Here is a 16,531-nt window from a genome sequence, read left to right as displayed (position 1 = left end):
TAAGCCCTTTAAAGAGCTTTCAGAGGAGAGGGAGGATGGGAACGAGCGGCTGAAGACTTTTGCTTGGGTTGCCGCTACATTTGGGAGCCCTGCTTTCTTTTGCCTCTGGCTGTCACTCTGATGAGATCTTCTTCATTGTTCCAGGACAAGAGGGGACTAAAATTGAAAAGATCATGAGAAAGAATAGCTCTTTATCTTTTTCACCTTTTCAGCGCCTTTCCCAAAATAAGAATTGCAGATCCCGAGGAGTACGCTGGCAAAGGATGTGACGGAGCATACGGACTGGGGGGGTTCTTTCTACAGATACGTAGAAGGCTCCTTGCACTGAGCTGGGTAAAACGCTTATGGCTGGTATTTACCTCCCTGTAACTGCGAGCTTTAGGACTGCAGTATATTAAAATAACCTTTCTAGACTAAAATGCAAGAGCTTCAAGGGTGAAAGGCTGGGAAAGGGGGGTGGGGCATTTTATTTTCCTTTGAATGCTGTCAAAATACTGAAACAAACAAGTGCCTGAAATGCAAAGTGTGAAGAGAAGCGCTTTAAGGCTGCCCCGGGCTCGGGGAGCCGGCGCCTCGGTCTTTGGGTGTCAGACGGATTCTTAGACTAGCTGAGCGGGTAGGGGGGTCAGGGTACACCCGGACCCTCTTTTCCTGGAAACCTGCAGACCCACAGTTTTCATTTGCAACATCTGAAAGGCACAGACAGCTATAGTTTTGGTTTTGTGTGTGTGTGTGTGGTTTTTTTTTCTTAAAATGATCTTTGTTATAGTAAATGCATTGCATTTAAAAATATGATTACTGGTTCGTCAATATTTTAAAGATGCAATTTGAAATCTATTTTCAGTTGATGTAAACCCCCCCCCCCCCAAAAAAAAAAAACAAAAAAAAACCCAACAACCCCCATGTATTGATTTAATCTTGCTCTCTCTCTCTCTCTTCTGCTGCTTATCAGTGTTTCTACTATCCAGTTTATTTCCTTATTCTGCTCTACAAAGTTCACCTAGGGACACAGGGCACAAATAATTTTTTTCATATACGTTTCTGTCAGTGGCTGCGCATAGAAAGAGGGGGAAATGCTGAAGCTTGGTGCGGTTCGTCCGACTGAGGCGCTTGTCGAGCTTTGATTGTTGAATGCTCCTTCTGAGGGGTACCCGGAGCCCCTCTCTGCGTGTTCACAGCGGACCTTGATTTAATGTCCATACAATTAAGGCACGCGGTGAATGCCAAGAGAGTGGCATCACTGCTTCATTACAGTGGCAATGAAGAGACCAGAAACCTTTACGTTACATTTCACAAAACAATGGATCTTCTTCCTAGGCAGCTGTCTCTTTAAATTAAAGGCTTTAGGGGGGAAGGGAGCGATAGGCAGGCCTCTCGGTGTACATTATAGGGAGGGGGGGGGTGCTTGAAAGACAAGGGGCTTTCGCATGTGTAAATGAAGCTTGGATTCCTGCATTAATGGCAACAAAGGCAGAAGCTGAGAAGCCCAAGGCTAGAGGGCAGGAGGAAACTCTGGGGAACGTGTGCTTGGGCTTTGCTCTATTCCAGCACGCAGACCTCTCCCCCTTGCTCTTCTAAGGGAGTAGAATGTCCCTACCCCCTTCAGAGTTTTGTCCCTGCTGCCTTCAATCTTTGCTGCAATTCAGGGCTTTAAGTGTTATAAGGAGAGAAGGTTTGCCAGCGACCTCACTACAGACTAATAGGGCAGGAAGAGACTCGTTTTCTTTTCTTTTTTTTAAAGCCCTAATCCAGAAACAAGGGGGAAGCATCCCTCTAACTTCACGTCCCCTGAAGAACTCCTACGCTTATGAAAATCAATAAAATACATTTTATCATTCAATTTTTAAAGACGCTGTATTTTGTATTTTAAACCATTTCTTTACTAGATTATGAACCTTGTAAGATTGATTATTAACATAGGAGGGTGCGTTAAAATAAAGAGAAACCTATAAATCAAAGTTTGTACGGTTTATTTTCTTTTTTGGTAAGAATATCATAGCTAGGACTGTCTTAAACTGAAGTTCACACTACAAACTTTTATAGAGCGACCTTGTTTGTATTAAACTGGGTGTACAATTTCTTAGATTTGAATCCTACAGCGTATGAGAAACGCACTTCATATTCTATTCTAACTGGATTTTTTTTTTTTTAAATAGCATCTACTTAAATGTTTTCTTTCTGTATCTAATGTCTGATTATCCCTACAGACCGATCACGTGTGTTAAAATTTAAGTTTGTCTAAGCACAATATTTTCGTGTAAGTGTAAAATAATTTAAATGGTATAGCCTTGGAAAGCGTACAAACTCCACTTGGAATTGCTCGAAAACCAGTCAATGCAAGTTACAGGCTTTGCTTCTACTTGTGCCACCTGCTGGTGCATCAAACAAATTGCAAGCATTTGTTTTTTATGTAGGTATCAGTTTTTCTATTTAGATACGACTGAAGGGGTGCTAATTCCCAAAAGCTAGTCATGAAAATTCGATTTCTGTTCTGTGATTGTATACCTGGCACGGAACCTATGTGATAAAGTTTCCCACTTATGCATTGACCTCAATTTTGAATCTGTGTTAAGTGCAAAACCTCTATGGTGATGTTTGGGGAAAATCATTGGCAATTGGAGGAAGTCAGTCATGAATGTGAAAGTCTGAGACAATGATATAGCAGATAATTTGGATGCACTTTTCTACATCTTTAAAGGACAAAGCAGGGGGATTAACTTTTTTCAGTAGTAGCACAAAGCAGGTTAAATTTAGCTACAGTAGGTATTTTCCTAAGTTTGTACCAGAGGCTATGGAGAGTTAAGTGACTTCTAAGTTTGTATCAGAAGAAATGGAGGGCTAGGACACTTGAGTAGAACCCTCTTGCTTTTCTGGCTCTTACCCCACTGATCTAATAGGTTCCACCTCCACTGTGGAACTTAACTGATCCACATTTAACTGAGGATAGGAGGCTACTCACTCTCTTCCTCTCCTCTTGCAACAACATTCTTAATTAAAAATGAACATTTTAACAACAGTAAATCACAAAGAAATAAGATAAAGGAGACTTAGTTGGAATAAAACAAGCCACAGCTTTATTGGTGAACTACTTGAACCTGAGCTAACAAAAAATGTGTCAGATATAATTATTTAGAATCAATACATCAGACTATATGCCATTAACAACTAGGAGTCCAAATACAACAAAATGCAAATCTCTGTAAACAGATTCCTGCCATAGCAGCTAGACATACATGAAGTTTCCACACTTTTATTTTTTTTTATACTATTTATTAAATATCTCAAAAGCATATTACATCACTTTTCCACATAATCACCCTGATGCCTGACTGACTAGTCACATGGCATTCTATAACACACCCTCTTACCACTCCTCCCACCCTAACCATTTCCCACGAAAATATGAAGTGCAAAAACTTTTTGAAGAACCCTCATATATAGGCTTGGACCTCCTGGTGAATTTTGAGGCCCTGCCCAAAAGGGCCTCCTTTTGAAGAAGCTCTAGCTCTGGTACCCCTTCGCAAAGACTCCCCACTCCTCCTGCAACAACAATCAGTAACAAAAACCATGTCACTTCAATAGGCAACAACATTTGAGAATAATTAAGGAAGGGTGAGGAGGGTAAGGAGCCACCTCTGAGGAGCTAGAAGGATCCTAGTACTTGGAGGGGGTGTCAACTGAAATACTCCCAGCAATCCCCTCCCCTAAGCCAGGGAAGAACTGTCTCCATTGGAGGACATTCCCACCAGTCAATATAAATGTAAGTTGCCTAATTGGGTAGCAAGGCTGACCCTTCCTTCAGAGCCTTTCTGTTGGAATCGCCCACTGTGCATCATACCTCCACCCCTGTAGGTCTAGACAGCTGAGCCCATCATAGTTCACCCAGAGAAAGGGGTGGCCATCTCCCCCTTTAACAAACAGGCTCAAGATAAACTGGTTGCCCTGAGGCACATCTGCCAGTTATGCTCACTTCATTTAATGTATGTAAACTGCAATGAGCACTCCCAGCCCTTTCTCCATTCCCACCTATCCTACAAAAAAACATTTACATTGCTTTTCTGCTAATACTGGAAATATGGTGCAATGCCTGGGCTGGTGTGGATCTATGAGGGTGGCTTGAAAAGTCTGATAAAAATGCAAGTTAAACAACGTAGTCTCCATCGAAGCGAGTTTCCAGTTTTTCTTGGAAGGTAGGAAAAATAACAGAAAACTGGAAACTCGCTGGACTAAGTGTATAGCCTTCAATGGAAACTACATTGTTTAACTTGCTTTTTTTTTAACCAAAGTTTTCAAACTACCCTCATATTTCTTAATTAATATTTCTTAATTACCTTTATGAAGAGATTCACCCAAGCAGTGTAGAGAAAGTACAAGGAGGTGCTGAAAAGTTCTCAGCTCAATCATCCAATTTCCTAAATTCTGAATGTTATTTTGCCACTGTAGCTGAAGTGTTATATCTTAGTTGGTTAAGTGGCAATTTGCAGAAATGAAATTCTATGTTTTTGACATTGCTTCAAATCACTGATTGAACCATATCAACATCATACTGTTTTACAAAGCCGCACTAGTGGCTGCGCTGCGGTAACGGCCCCGAAGCCCATAGAAATTTAAAGGGCTTCGGAACTGTTGCTGCGCGGCTTCGTAAAACAGGGGATAAATGTGTCAGGGTAACATACAATTCTGGTACAATCCCTCATACAATTCTGGTACAATCCCTCATACTGAGTCAACTTGACTACTGTAAAATCGCCTATTTAGCAATTTCCCAAAAGAATATGCGACGATTCCAATTAATGCAAAATGCAGCAGTCAGACTAATTTTTGGGCTGAAGAAGTTTGATCACATGACACCTTACTACCGACAGCTACACGTAAAGTATAAGTTTGCCTGCCTCTGCTTTAAAGTACTATTCGGACTAGCCCCTAAATGCATAACTGACCTTTTCTCCTTCTCGGCCAACAGGCATAAGAGATGCTCACATTCGAACTTCGTTTCCCCCCCAGTTAGAGGATGTAAACTCAAAAAACACCATCAACACTTTCTCTCACATCAGGCATCATTATGGGGTAAAGATCTAGAACAATTGCTTTCGCCCACTACTTATGAGGAATTCAGGAAGTGCCTAAAAACATATCAGTTCCTGAAGTATCTAGACAATGACCCGTACAACTCTTTCTCTTCAATAATGGCTCTCTTGACCTATTAACCACTTTCTTTCACCTCTATGAAGTTCAATCAATTTGTACCATCTTTTAGTCTTTGTAAACCGCATAGAACTTTACGGTCCTGCGGTATATAAACTGTTATTATTATTATTATACAATTAGAATGGTGAGGTACACTTGGAAATAACCTAATTCAATTTTATGTAACTTTTTCACTAATCGCATCTGGAAATATGCAAAATGAATTATATTCACCGTCTTGCATAGCATTTAATCCTATTTAAAACAGACCTCCTGAGTAAAATAACTGTTGTGCCTCTAACAAGAGATATCTCCTAGTGCAGATTTATGTACCTAACACCTCAGAAACTGGGTCTTGTAGCTTTAATTTGTATTCCTCAACCAGATAATTAATTCTTAGATGATCATACGCGAATCATGGGACACAACTTACTAGAAGTGAGATCGATGAATTTAAAAAAAAAAAAAAAGGTTGTCCTATAGTTTATTGTTCTTTTAAGATACAAAATGTTTCACACATTGAGATGTGTCTACATGTATATGTTTATATGATATGTGACTCATTTTAATATCACAAATTAATAAGTAAGTCAGTGCTGTGGAACCAAAAAATGTGGACCTACTGTATGTATATAATATGTACTCATGAGAGAGGTTCTATAACAGTGGCACATGCTGTCATTGGGGTTACCAACCAGATCTGGATATTAGGACAGGCTGATCCAATAATAACTTAATCCCACTACATGTAGAGACACATGTAGTTTCAGTTTTCTTAGGGTACCTATTAGGAGGGGGTGCTGAAAGGTTCTCAGCCTAACCAAGAAAAGAATGGCCTGGATATGGTTCAATCAATGATCTGAAACAATATAAAAAAAGAGAGAATTTTGTTTCTGCAAATTGACACTTAATGAACTTTCAGCTACAGTGGCAAAATAATGCTCGGAATTTAGGAAGTTGGTTGGTTGAGCTGAAAACTTTTCAGCACTCTCTTGTCCAGAAATTAAAACTACAAGCCCCCTCATGCAATGTACAACCAGAAGGATTTCATCAAGTTGTCCTGAAATTATGAAGCCAGTTTGCAAATATTTTGCTTGTTTTGAGCAAATGGAGCAGAAAAGATTCTTGGCTATTAAGTCTAATGAAGTTAGAAATGAAATGCACAGCTACCGAAAAACAAGATTTTATGGAAGGGAAAATGAAAGCAACAGAAAGAGGCTGCCATATTAACCTACAGTGCATATAGAAGACAATGTTGTATCCTTGAAACTTAAGTTCATCATCACCCCCTTCTATGATTCCTTCCAACACCACTTTCCTTAGCCTCCTGCTAATGAGGACATAACATGCTAATATACAAATTGATGTTTGGTCACCGTTATTTCTGCCAACGTACTATTTAGGAGGGGCTGCTGAAAAGTTCTCTGCCTAGCCAACAATTTTGGCCTGTCTCCATTGAGAGCTATACACTTAGTCCAGCGATTTTCCACTATTTTCATTCCATATTATTCTGATGGAACAAAAAAAGTGGAAAATCACTGGACTAAGGGCTCCTTTTATTAAGGTGTGCTAGCGTTTTTAGTGCGCGCTTACCCCCACACTACACATAAAAACTAACACCAGCTCAATGGTGGTGTTAGCGTCTATCACGCACGGTAATGTACCACAGTAGGTATTTTCCTAAGTTTGTACCAGAGGCTATGGAGAGTTAAGTGACTTCTAAGTTTGTATCAGAAGAAATGGAGGGCTAGGACACTTGAGTAGAACCCTCTTGCTTTTCTGGCTCTTACCCCACTGATCTAATAGGTTCCACCTCCACTGTGGAACTTAACTGATCCACATTTAACTGAGGATAGGAGGCTACTCACTCTCTTCCTCTCCTCTTGCAACAACATTCTTAATTAAAAATGAACATTTTAACAACAGTAAATCACAAAGAAATAAGATAAAGGAGACTTAGTTGGAATAAAACAAGCCACAGCTTTATTGGTGAACTACTTGAACCTGAGCTAACAAAAAATGTGTCAGATATAATTATTTAGAATCAATACATTAGACTATATGCCATTAACAACTAGGAGTCCAAATACAACAAAATGTAAATCTCTGTAAACAGATTCCTGCCATAGCAGCTAGACATACATGAAGTTTCCAAACTTTTATATTTTTTTATACTATTTATTAAATATCTCAAAAGCATATTACATATTACAGCTTAGTAAAAGGAGCCCTTAGTCCAGTGATTTTCCACTTTTTTTGTTCCATCAGAATAATATGGAATGAAAAAAGTGGAAAATCGCTGGACTAAGTGTATAGCCCTCAATGGAGGTAGCCCTGACTTTGTTGGTTGGGCTAAGAACTTTTCAGCGGCCCCTCGTATCCCTTGCTGTGCTATTCTATTAACAGCGGTACCTGGAGTGGCCCGCCTCCTGTTACTTACCACCCCTCTAACTAACCCCAAGAAGACAAAACACACCTTAGTTGGTAAATACCTGGCCGCAGCCCTGTTTATTGAATAATAACATATTCAAGAATTCAACTTAATTAAATATACATAAGTTAACATCCAAACCAAAACATTGACAAACCCCATAACAATGGTATCACCATTGTTACCTGATCCCGAGCTACCCTCCGAAGTAATTGGCCCCCGACCCCGCCATCCAAGCTAGGGTCTGAGGGGTGGCATGTCCCACACATGCCCCATTATCCAGGGTCAACCGACCCACCGGGCACGGCTCCCAGCCGGCCCACCGCTCATCCCTTGATGAGCCCCAGTAGCGAGTAGCTCGGGATACCGCCCCCATCCATCCCACGCACCCCAACCTAATGGGCGGGTGGGTGGGAACACAGTCTCGGAGGACCAAAAGGTTTGAGTCCTCCGAGCATGCTCCCTTTGTACCCCTCCCTCCCACAATCCTCCTCGGCTGCGACGCCCCGAGAGGCGGAAGTGTTCCTGCGACCACGAACCGCCCCCCCCCCCCGCTCTCTTTCTAACTAGCCCGACGGGCGCCTCGGCGGGCCACCCAGCCCCGCGTTAGGGGCGCCCGTCGAGACTAGCTCTCGGGCTTACTTATAACAGCGGTACCTGGAGTGGCCCGCCTCCTGTTACTTACCACCCCTCTAACTAACCCCAAGAAGACAAAACACACCTTAGTTGGTAAATACCTGGCCGCAGCCCTGTTTATTGAATAATAACATATTCAAGAATTCAACTTAATTAAATATACATAAGTTAACATCCAAACCAAAACATTGACAAACCCCATAACAATGGTATCACCATTGTTACCTGATCCCGAGCTACCCTCCGAAGTAATTGGCCCCCGACCCCGCCATCCAAGCTAGGGTCTGAGGGGTGGCATGTCCCACACATGCCCCATTATCCAGGGTCAACCGACCCGTCGGCCCCTACCCCTGCGGGTCGAACCCGCACGTTCCTGCGCTACCGGTATGGCCCCTGCTATCTCCAGCGCGATTACCGTTCGTGCTGCCGAACGGGACCGCCTGGGAGGCAAGGCCCTACCCCCGCTCGCCGTCACACTTACCGGGGCTAGGTCTCCCTCGTCGAAAGAATCCCCCGCCAGCAGGGACAGCTCAGCAAGGTCCCCGGCCGAATCCGCAGACGAGTGTTCCATCGCGCCGACTGTACACGGAAGGGCCAGCAACCGACTCGCAAATTCTGTAAATCGGCAGCCCGCTCCCCAAGACGGACCAGACACGAGGTGGGCACGCACAAGAAGAGCCAGCAACCGACCCGCAAAACTCCCGAAATCGGCAGGCCACTCCCGCAAGACGGACCCGACACGAGGAACACAGTCTCGGAGGACCAAAAGGTTTGAGTCCTCCGAGCATGCTCCCTTTGTACCCCTCCCTCCCACAATCCTCCTCAGCTGCGACGCCCCGAGAGGCGGAAGTGTTCCTGCGACCACGAACCGCCCCCCCCCCCGCTCTCTTTCTAACTAGCCCGACGGGCGCCTCGGCGGGCCACCCAGCCCCGCGTTAGGGGCGCCCGTCGAGACTAGCTCTCGGGCTTACTTAATCTCAGCACATTTGTCAGATTCCAGTTTCTTTAGTTTCTTGGAACCCTAAGCACTGCAAAAAAAAAAAAAAAAAAAATTGGAAAAAACAAAACAAAACAGCAGGCAAATATGAGGGAGAGTAATAAGCCTCTCCCCTACCTCCCAACACCAAGATTAAATTCATTAGATGCATAAGTTAAATATGTGAACTGTGATCTCATGATTAATATGCTAAACTCACCTTAAATTTACCCTTTTATTAATATGCACTTTTTATTACAAAAAAATATATAATAATCAGACAATTTCTTGACCACAAAAGGTATGTGATGGCACAGATTGTTCTTAAAACATTATTTCCTAGAAGCATATAGAATCTAAAAACATATGCATATAAACAGAATGTTCTTACACAGTATAAGGGATTTATATAGATAGGGGGCATTTTATGAAACTAATAAGTAACATATTTAAAACAAATTAACAAAAGTTGTTGGTTTTTTTTTTTCATTCAACATACAATTATATAGTAAGTTGTGGAATTCCATAGCTGGGTTTAAAAGGTTTAGACAATTTTCTGGAGGAAAAGTCCATAAACGGGTAGACTATCCCTGGAAATGAACACCACTGGGATCCTGTCCAGTAGTTATGACCTGATGCTGGACTCAACAGACCTTTTGTCTGACTCAGCATTGCACAGCCTATGTTCTTGCATTGCTTTTGATGAAAGATGATCAGAGATGTATCTAGGCCAGAAGAAACAGTGTCAGTGCTTCCTGTGTCATTGATAATCACCCTGCCTGCTCAAGATACTCACTATCTTGGATGCATCTATACCAGTGGTCTCAAACGCAAACCCTTTGCAGGGCCACATTTTGGATTTGTAGGTACTTGGGAGAGCCTCAGAAAAAAAATAGTTAATGTCTTATTAAAGAAATGACAATTTTGCATGAGGTAAAACTCTTTATAGTTTATAAATCTTTCCTTTTGGCTAAGTGTTAATAATAATATTGTCATTTATAGATAAAGAGACATAAGATCAAGAAACTTTTATTTTACTTTTGTGATTATGATAGACATACTGAGGGCCTCAAAATAGTACCTGGCGGGCCGCATGTGGCCCCCAGGCCGCGTGTTTGAGACCACTGATCTATACCTATTTACAGTTAATTGTTGACTCTTGAGGCAGGCACTTCTGCGCCAAAATGCAGATCTATGTTGGGTCTCTTTTAAATAAACCCTTGTGCTGGAATTTGCCTGATCCGCCTCCAATCTTCTTTATTTTCTGTTGTTTGAAGATGGAACATTTTTAAAAGAAGAGGTTAAAAGGAAGACATTTTTGTGCCGGGGCTCAAATTACAACCATGTAAGATCTATACTGAGGAAGACTAGCAATTTGGAACTTAAACCACATCTTATGTTAGGCTGACAAGATCCCAAATGAGTAAAACAGATTTTATGCTGCTTATCCTAAAAATAAGCAGTGGTTTTCCCCAAGTCCATCTTAATAATGGCTTATGAACATTTCCTTTAGAAAATGCTAAACCTTTTTAAAATCCTGCTGCTTTTACCACATTCTCTGGCAACAAATTCCAGAGTTTAATTACAAGTTCAGTGAAAAAATATCCAGTTTGATTTAAATCTAGTATTTAGTAGCTTCATTGCATGCCCCCTAGTCCGCTCTGTATTTTAAAGACCTCTGTCATATCTCCCCCCGAGCCATCTCTTTTCCAAGGTGAAGAGTTCTAGTTTCTTTAGCCTTTCCTCAAAGGGAACTCAACCTATCCCCTTTATCATTTTCAACAACCTTCTAATTCCATCACCTTTTCTAATTGCACTATATCTTTTCTGAGAGCAAATGACCAGAATTTCACACAGTATTAAAGGTGCAGTTGTGCCATGGGGTGATGCAAGAGTATAATAACATTTTCATTTTGTTTTCCATTCCTTTCCTGATAATTCCTAACTTTTTTTTTTTTTTTTTGCTTTCTTAGCCGCTGCTGCTGCACACTGAGCAGAGCAGAGGATTTCAACGTATCAATGATGACACCTGGACCTTTTTCCAGGGTGGTGATTCCTAATGTGGAACCTTGCATTACATAGCTATAGTTCAGGTTTCTCTTTTCCACATGCTTCTTTACAGTTGTTCACATTAAACATCTATCATTTTGATGCCCAATTTCACAAGGTCCTATTGCAATTTTTTGTGATTGATCAACTTTGTGTCAACAGCAAATTTAATTACCTCACTAATTATCCCCTTCTCTAGATCATTTATAAATATGTTAAAAAGCAGTGGTCCCAGCATAGACCCTGGGGAACACCACTATTTTCCCTTCTCCACTGAGAATACTCTGTTTACTAGCTTTTAACCAGTCATTAATCCACAAAAGGACAATCCCTCCTATCCATGACTTTCTTAATTTCCTCATGAGGTACTTTATCAAACACCTTTTGAAAATCCAGATACACAATACTGACCAGTTCAACTTTAGCCACGTGTTTATTACTCCTTCACAAAAATGTAGTAGATTGGTGAGGTAAGATTTCCCTTCACTAAATCCATGTTGGTTTTTGTCTCATTAATCCATACTTATGTATCTGCTCTGTAATTTTGTTCTTTATAATAGTCTGTATCATTCTACCTGTAAGTTCTTGCATCACCTCTGGAACCTATTTTAAAAAATTGGCATTATGTTGACCACTCTCCAAACTTCTTGTATCATTTTGGATTTTAAAGATAAATTACAAATTAGTAAAAATAGCTTAGCAAGTTCCTTTTTCAATTCTATTAGTACTCTAGGATAAATACCATCCAATCCAGGTGATTTGCTACTCTTCAATTTGTCAAATTGCTCCATTACATCTTTCCAGGTTTCCAGATGGGCTCTTGGTGAAGGCACGGTGTAGCACAGTAACTTACATGTAACAGGTGTTATTTAGGGACAGCAGGCAGATATTCTCACATGTGGGTGATGTCATCCACGGAGCCCTGGTACGGACAACATTAAAATTTACAAGTTCCAATTTGCAAGTTCTTCCGGAATTAATCCAGCTACCTCCTCCCTTGTAACAAAAAAAAAAAAACCAACACAAAACAAAACTGTTGTAACTTCACTGGAAATGTCCAGTTAGCTCTTTTGTAATCCGCCTTGAACTGCAAGGTATAGGCGGAATAGAAGTCCCTAATGTAATGTAGTATCTTCTTGAGTCCCTTCCAGCCCGACATAGGCTCACGGTTCTTCAGTTCTGTAAGCAAGCTAAGAAGCCAACCAGGGGAGGAGGGTGGGCTGTGAGAACATCTGCCTGCTGTCCCTGGATAACACCTGTTAAGGTAAGTAACTATGCTTTATCCCAGGGCAAGCAGGCAGCATATTCTCACATGTGGGACTCCCTAGCTTACTAGAATGGGATGGAGTGTTGGCGATTAAGAAAATAAATTTTGCAAAACTGCTTGGCCGAAGTGACCATCCCATTTGGAATAGGATTCTAGACAGTAGTGAGATGTGAATGTGTGAACTGAGATCAAGTAGCAGCAACATTACAGATCTCATCAATGAGAGTGGAACGTAAGAAAGCAATTGAAGATGCCATAGCTCGGATCTTATGTGCTGTTACACGACCCCCGAGTTGTAGTCCAGACTGAGCATAGCAGAAAGTAATAGAGTCCATATGGAAATAATTCTCTTGAAAACAGGCTGACCCAACTTCAAAGGAGATGAATAGTTGAGGAGATGTTCTATCTGGCTTAGTCTGCTGTAAATAATAAGCCAAAGCTCGTTTGCAGTCCAAAGTATGAAGACCATCTCCCCGGGGTGAGAATGAGGCTTGGGGAAATACACTGGAAGCACGATGGATTGATTTAAATGAAATTCCTTGACTACTTTTGGTAGGAATTTTGGATGGGTGCGAAGAACTATTGTATCATGGTGGAATACTGTAAAAGGCAGGTCCTCCACCATTGCTTAGAGCTCTCTCACTCAATGAGCAGAAGTAATTGGGATTAGAAATACCACTTTCCAAGTGAGATAACTGAGAAGAGCCGAAGACATTGGTTCAAAAGGAGGCTTCAGCAATTGAGAGAGAACAACATTAAGGTCCCAAACTACTGAAGACAGTTTGATATTGAAAAGACCTTTCTTGAATCTGGAAAGAAGAGGATGAGCAATCAAAGATTTACCGTTGATTGGTCCATGAAAAGCATTGATAGCACTAAGATGGACTCTGACTGAAGAGGTTTTAAGATCTGAGTTGGATAAATGAAGAAGATAATTTAATACTGAAGATGATGAAAAGTACACCATTTCAGAATTTTGAGTTCACACCAGCTGATGTTTACAGAGAACTGTCAAGACTCAAGGTGAACAAAGCAATGGGACCGGACAATTTGCACCCAAGAGTGCTCAGAGAGCTATGCGATGTTCTGGCGAAACCGTTAGCCATGCTCTTCAATCTCTCCCTAAGTACGGGGAGAGTCCCCCTGGACTGGAAAACAGCCAACGTTGTTCCTCTGCACAAAAAGGGTTGCAGAGCGGAGGCTGCGAATTACAGGCCAGTGAGTCTCACATCAATAGTGTGTAAACTCATGGAAACTCTACTTAAAGGTAAATTAGACACGATATTGGATGAGGGAAATCTGAGGGATCCCTGTCAGCATGGATTCACTAGGGGCAGGTCATGCCAATCCAATCTTATCAGCTTCTTTGACTGGGTGACAGGAAAGCTAGACTCGGGAGAGTCTCTGGACATAGTGTACTTGGATTTCAGTAAAGCTTTTGACAGTGTCCCGCACCGTAGACTATTAAACAAGATGAAATCGATGGGGTTAGGTGAGAAACTAACTGCATGGGTCAAGGATTGGCTGAGTGGAAGACTTCAGAGGGTGGTGGTCAACGGCACCCTCTCTGAGACATTGGAGGTGACTAGCGGAGTGCCGCAGGGATCGGTTCTGGGACCATCCCTTTTCAACATATTCATAAGGGACTTGACCCGGGGGCTTCAGGGTAAAGTAGCACTGTTCGCCGACGACGCCAAACTGTGTAATATAGTAAGTGAAAGCAATCTCAAGGATAGTATGACGCAGGATCTGATCACTGTGACACGAATGTGAAACGGATGGTATGAAAGAATTATTAATATTGAATGACACTGCCTAGGATCCATGATAGGGAAACACAAGTACTATGAGAACGAGCAAGGCCAGGAGTTTTCAGCACCTGCTGATAATTATGAGAGCGGGTCATTGTCAGCTCAGGCAGGCTAGGAGTTTCTAACACATACTGATTGGTAAACATCCTCCCGGCATTCAGTTAGCTCAATCCACAAGCATTCAGTTAGCTCAATCCATAAGGGGGGGATGTGTAGTCAGATTGGTAAACATCCTCCACAGGAAGGGGATGGGTATTCAGCTCAGGCAGGCTAGGAGTTTCTAACACATACTGATTGGTAAACATCCCCCCGGCATTCAGTTAGCTCAATCTACAAGGAGGGGATGTGTATAAATATTTCCTTCCCAGAAAGAAAAGCAGGGACATTTAAGCTGTGTGATGACATTTTGTGAGTAAGCCTCCTGATCGTGGTCCCCCGACGGAGTGATGATGTAATAACCGGTAACGTATTAATTCAAACTCTGTACTTAATCAATGATTATGGCTAGAAATATTGTATATATGTAATAAAACTTAATTTGTATACTATTTTGATTTCCTGGCATTCTGTCCAGTGCGGAAAGTGACTGAAGGTCTTTGGTAAGCCTTTTTAAATAGTAATACATTAATTGGCGTAGTCGGCAGGATTTCTCTAAAGAAAACCTGAGCGCTCTTGTGATACAGGAATGTTCAGGAAGAGAGAGAAATCCTCAAAAGAACCTAGAGGTGCCCAGCTGAACTGAGGCACCGTATAATTTGATAGCACAAGAACTAGCCAATAATCATGGATTAACAGAGTCATGGGAAAAGGTTCTGGGAAGTGCAGAACCAATTGATCTTGTACAAGTTTAGAAATATGCCCCGATAAATCGGGTGATGTAGTTTAGAAAAAATGCCCCGATAAATCGGGTGATGTAGTTTAGAAAAATGCCCCGATAAATCGGGTGATGTAGTTTAGAAAAATGCCCCGATAAATCGGGTGATGTAGTTTAGAAAAATGCCCCGATAAATCGGGTGATGTAGTTGCTCTGGGAAGGGCAGAACCACTTGATCTTGTATAAGTTTAGAAAAATGCCCCGATAAATCGGGTGATGTAGTTGCTCTGGGTTCTGGGAAGGGCAGAACCACTTGATCTTGTACAAGTTTAGAAAATTGCCCCGATAAATCGGGTGATGTAGTTGCTTTGGCTCGAAGGAGCTGGGTATTAACTTCTGCATACCGTATAGTGCACATGCAGTTGCAAACAGCAGTTCAGGAACAAATTAAAGCAGAACAGGCGCCTATCAAAAGATAGCTGAGGAATCTGCAGTTCATATTGCTGCCACAAAATATAAGAAAAGGCGCGGTCGAGTAAATAGGATGTTGGAGTAAAAGTTCCTTTGTTTGAAAGAGCGAACTGCAAAGGGAGGGATTTTCACCCCCACCTTTTTCCTCCTTCGATGCCATCATGTGAGCTTGACGGCGGGCTTTTTGAGTTTCTCCTTTGTTCACTACCAGGCAGAGGGGAGGGGGAAGGGGGAGGAAAAAGGAAATGTAGGAACTTGTAATGAAATTAATAATGTAAGCAAGGAACCAAAGGGTTTATGGATAAAACTTTACCAGCCTTATGCTATTTGGAGTTCCGATCAGCCGATATAAGGTACTTGAAGTTAATTGAAAGTTGTTTTGCTGTTCAGGAAACAAAGAAAGTTTGTGTAACAATGGAGGTAATTTAGGAGCTGTTTGCCTGATATAGCCTGAATTTTTTTTTTCTCTTCTCTTGTTTCTTTATCAGAAGGGATTGAAAAGTGATATTTATGGTTAAAAACAGGGAGATAATCTGTAGAACGAACGTACAAGAATGTGGAGGAAAGCTTTGTGAGACGTGTTAAGGAAGGATGTGTCCTTTGTTGTAGTGACAAGCAGGCTGACTAGTCATTGTTTGTAGGCCAGCTGAGAACTTTTCAGCAGTTCGTTTGATACACAGACAAATTGTCTGAAATAAGGTTTCCGGTTTGTTTGGGGAACGTACCGAAACAAAATAAAAAAGGGTAGGAATACATTTGTGTAATTATTAAAACAGACAGTCAGAAAGGCATATATTTAAGAAACAAAACAAATTATAATGAAAAAGAAGGTGAGAAGCAGCCCTGCCGGACTCCTATCACTTTCCTGTGGACTCAATTTTGGAGATGC

The sequence above is a fragment of the Geotrypetes seraphini genome, chromosome 11, assembly GCF_902459505.1.
Source record: "Geotrypetes seraphini chromosome 11, aGeoSer1.1, whole genome shotgun sequence".
Classification (NCBI taxonomy): Eukaryota; Metazoa; Chordata; class Amphibia; order Gymnophiona; family Dermophiidae; genus Geotrypetes; species Geotrypetes seraphini.
Note: the sequence above shows the minus strand (reverse complement) of the source record.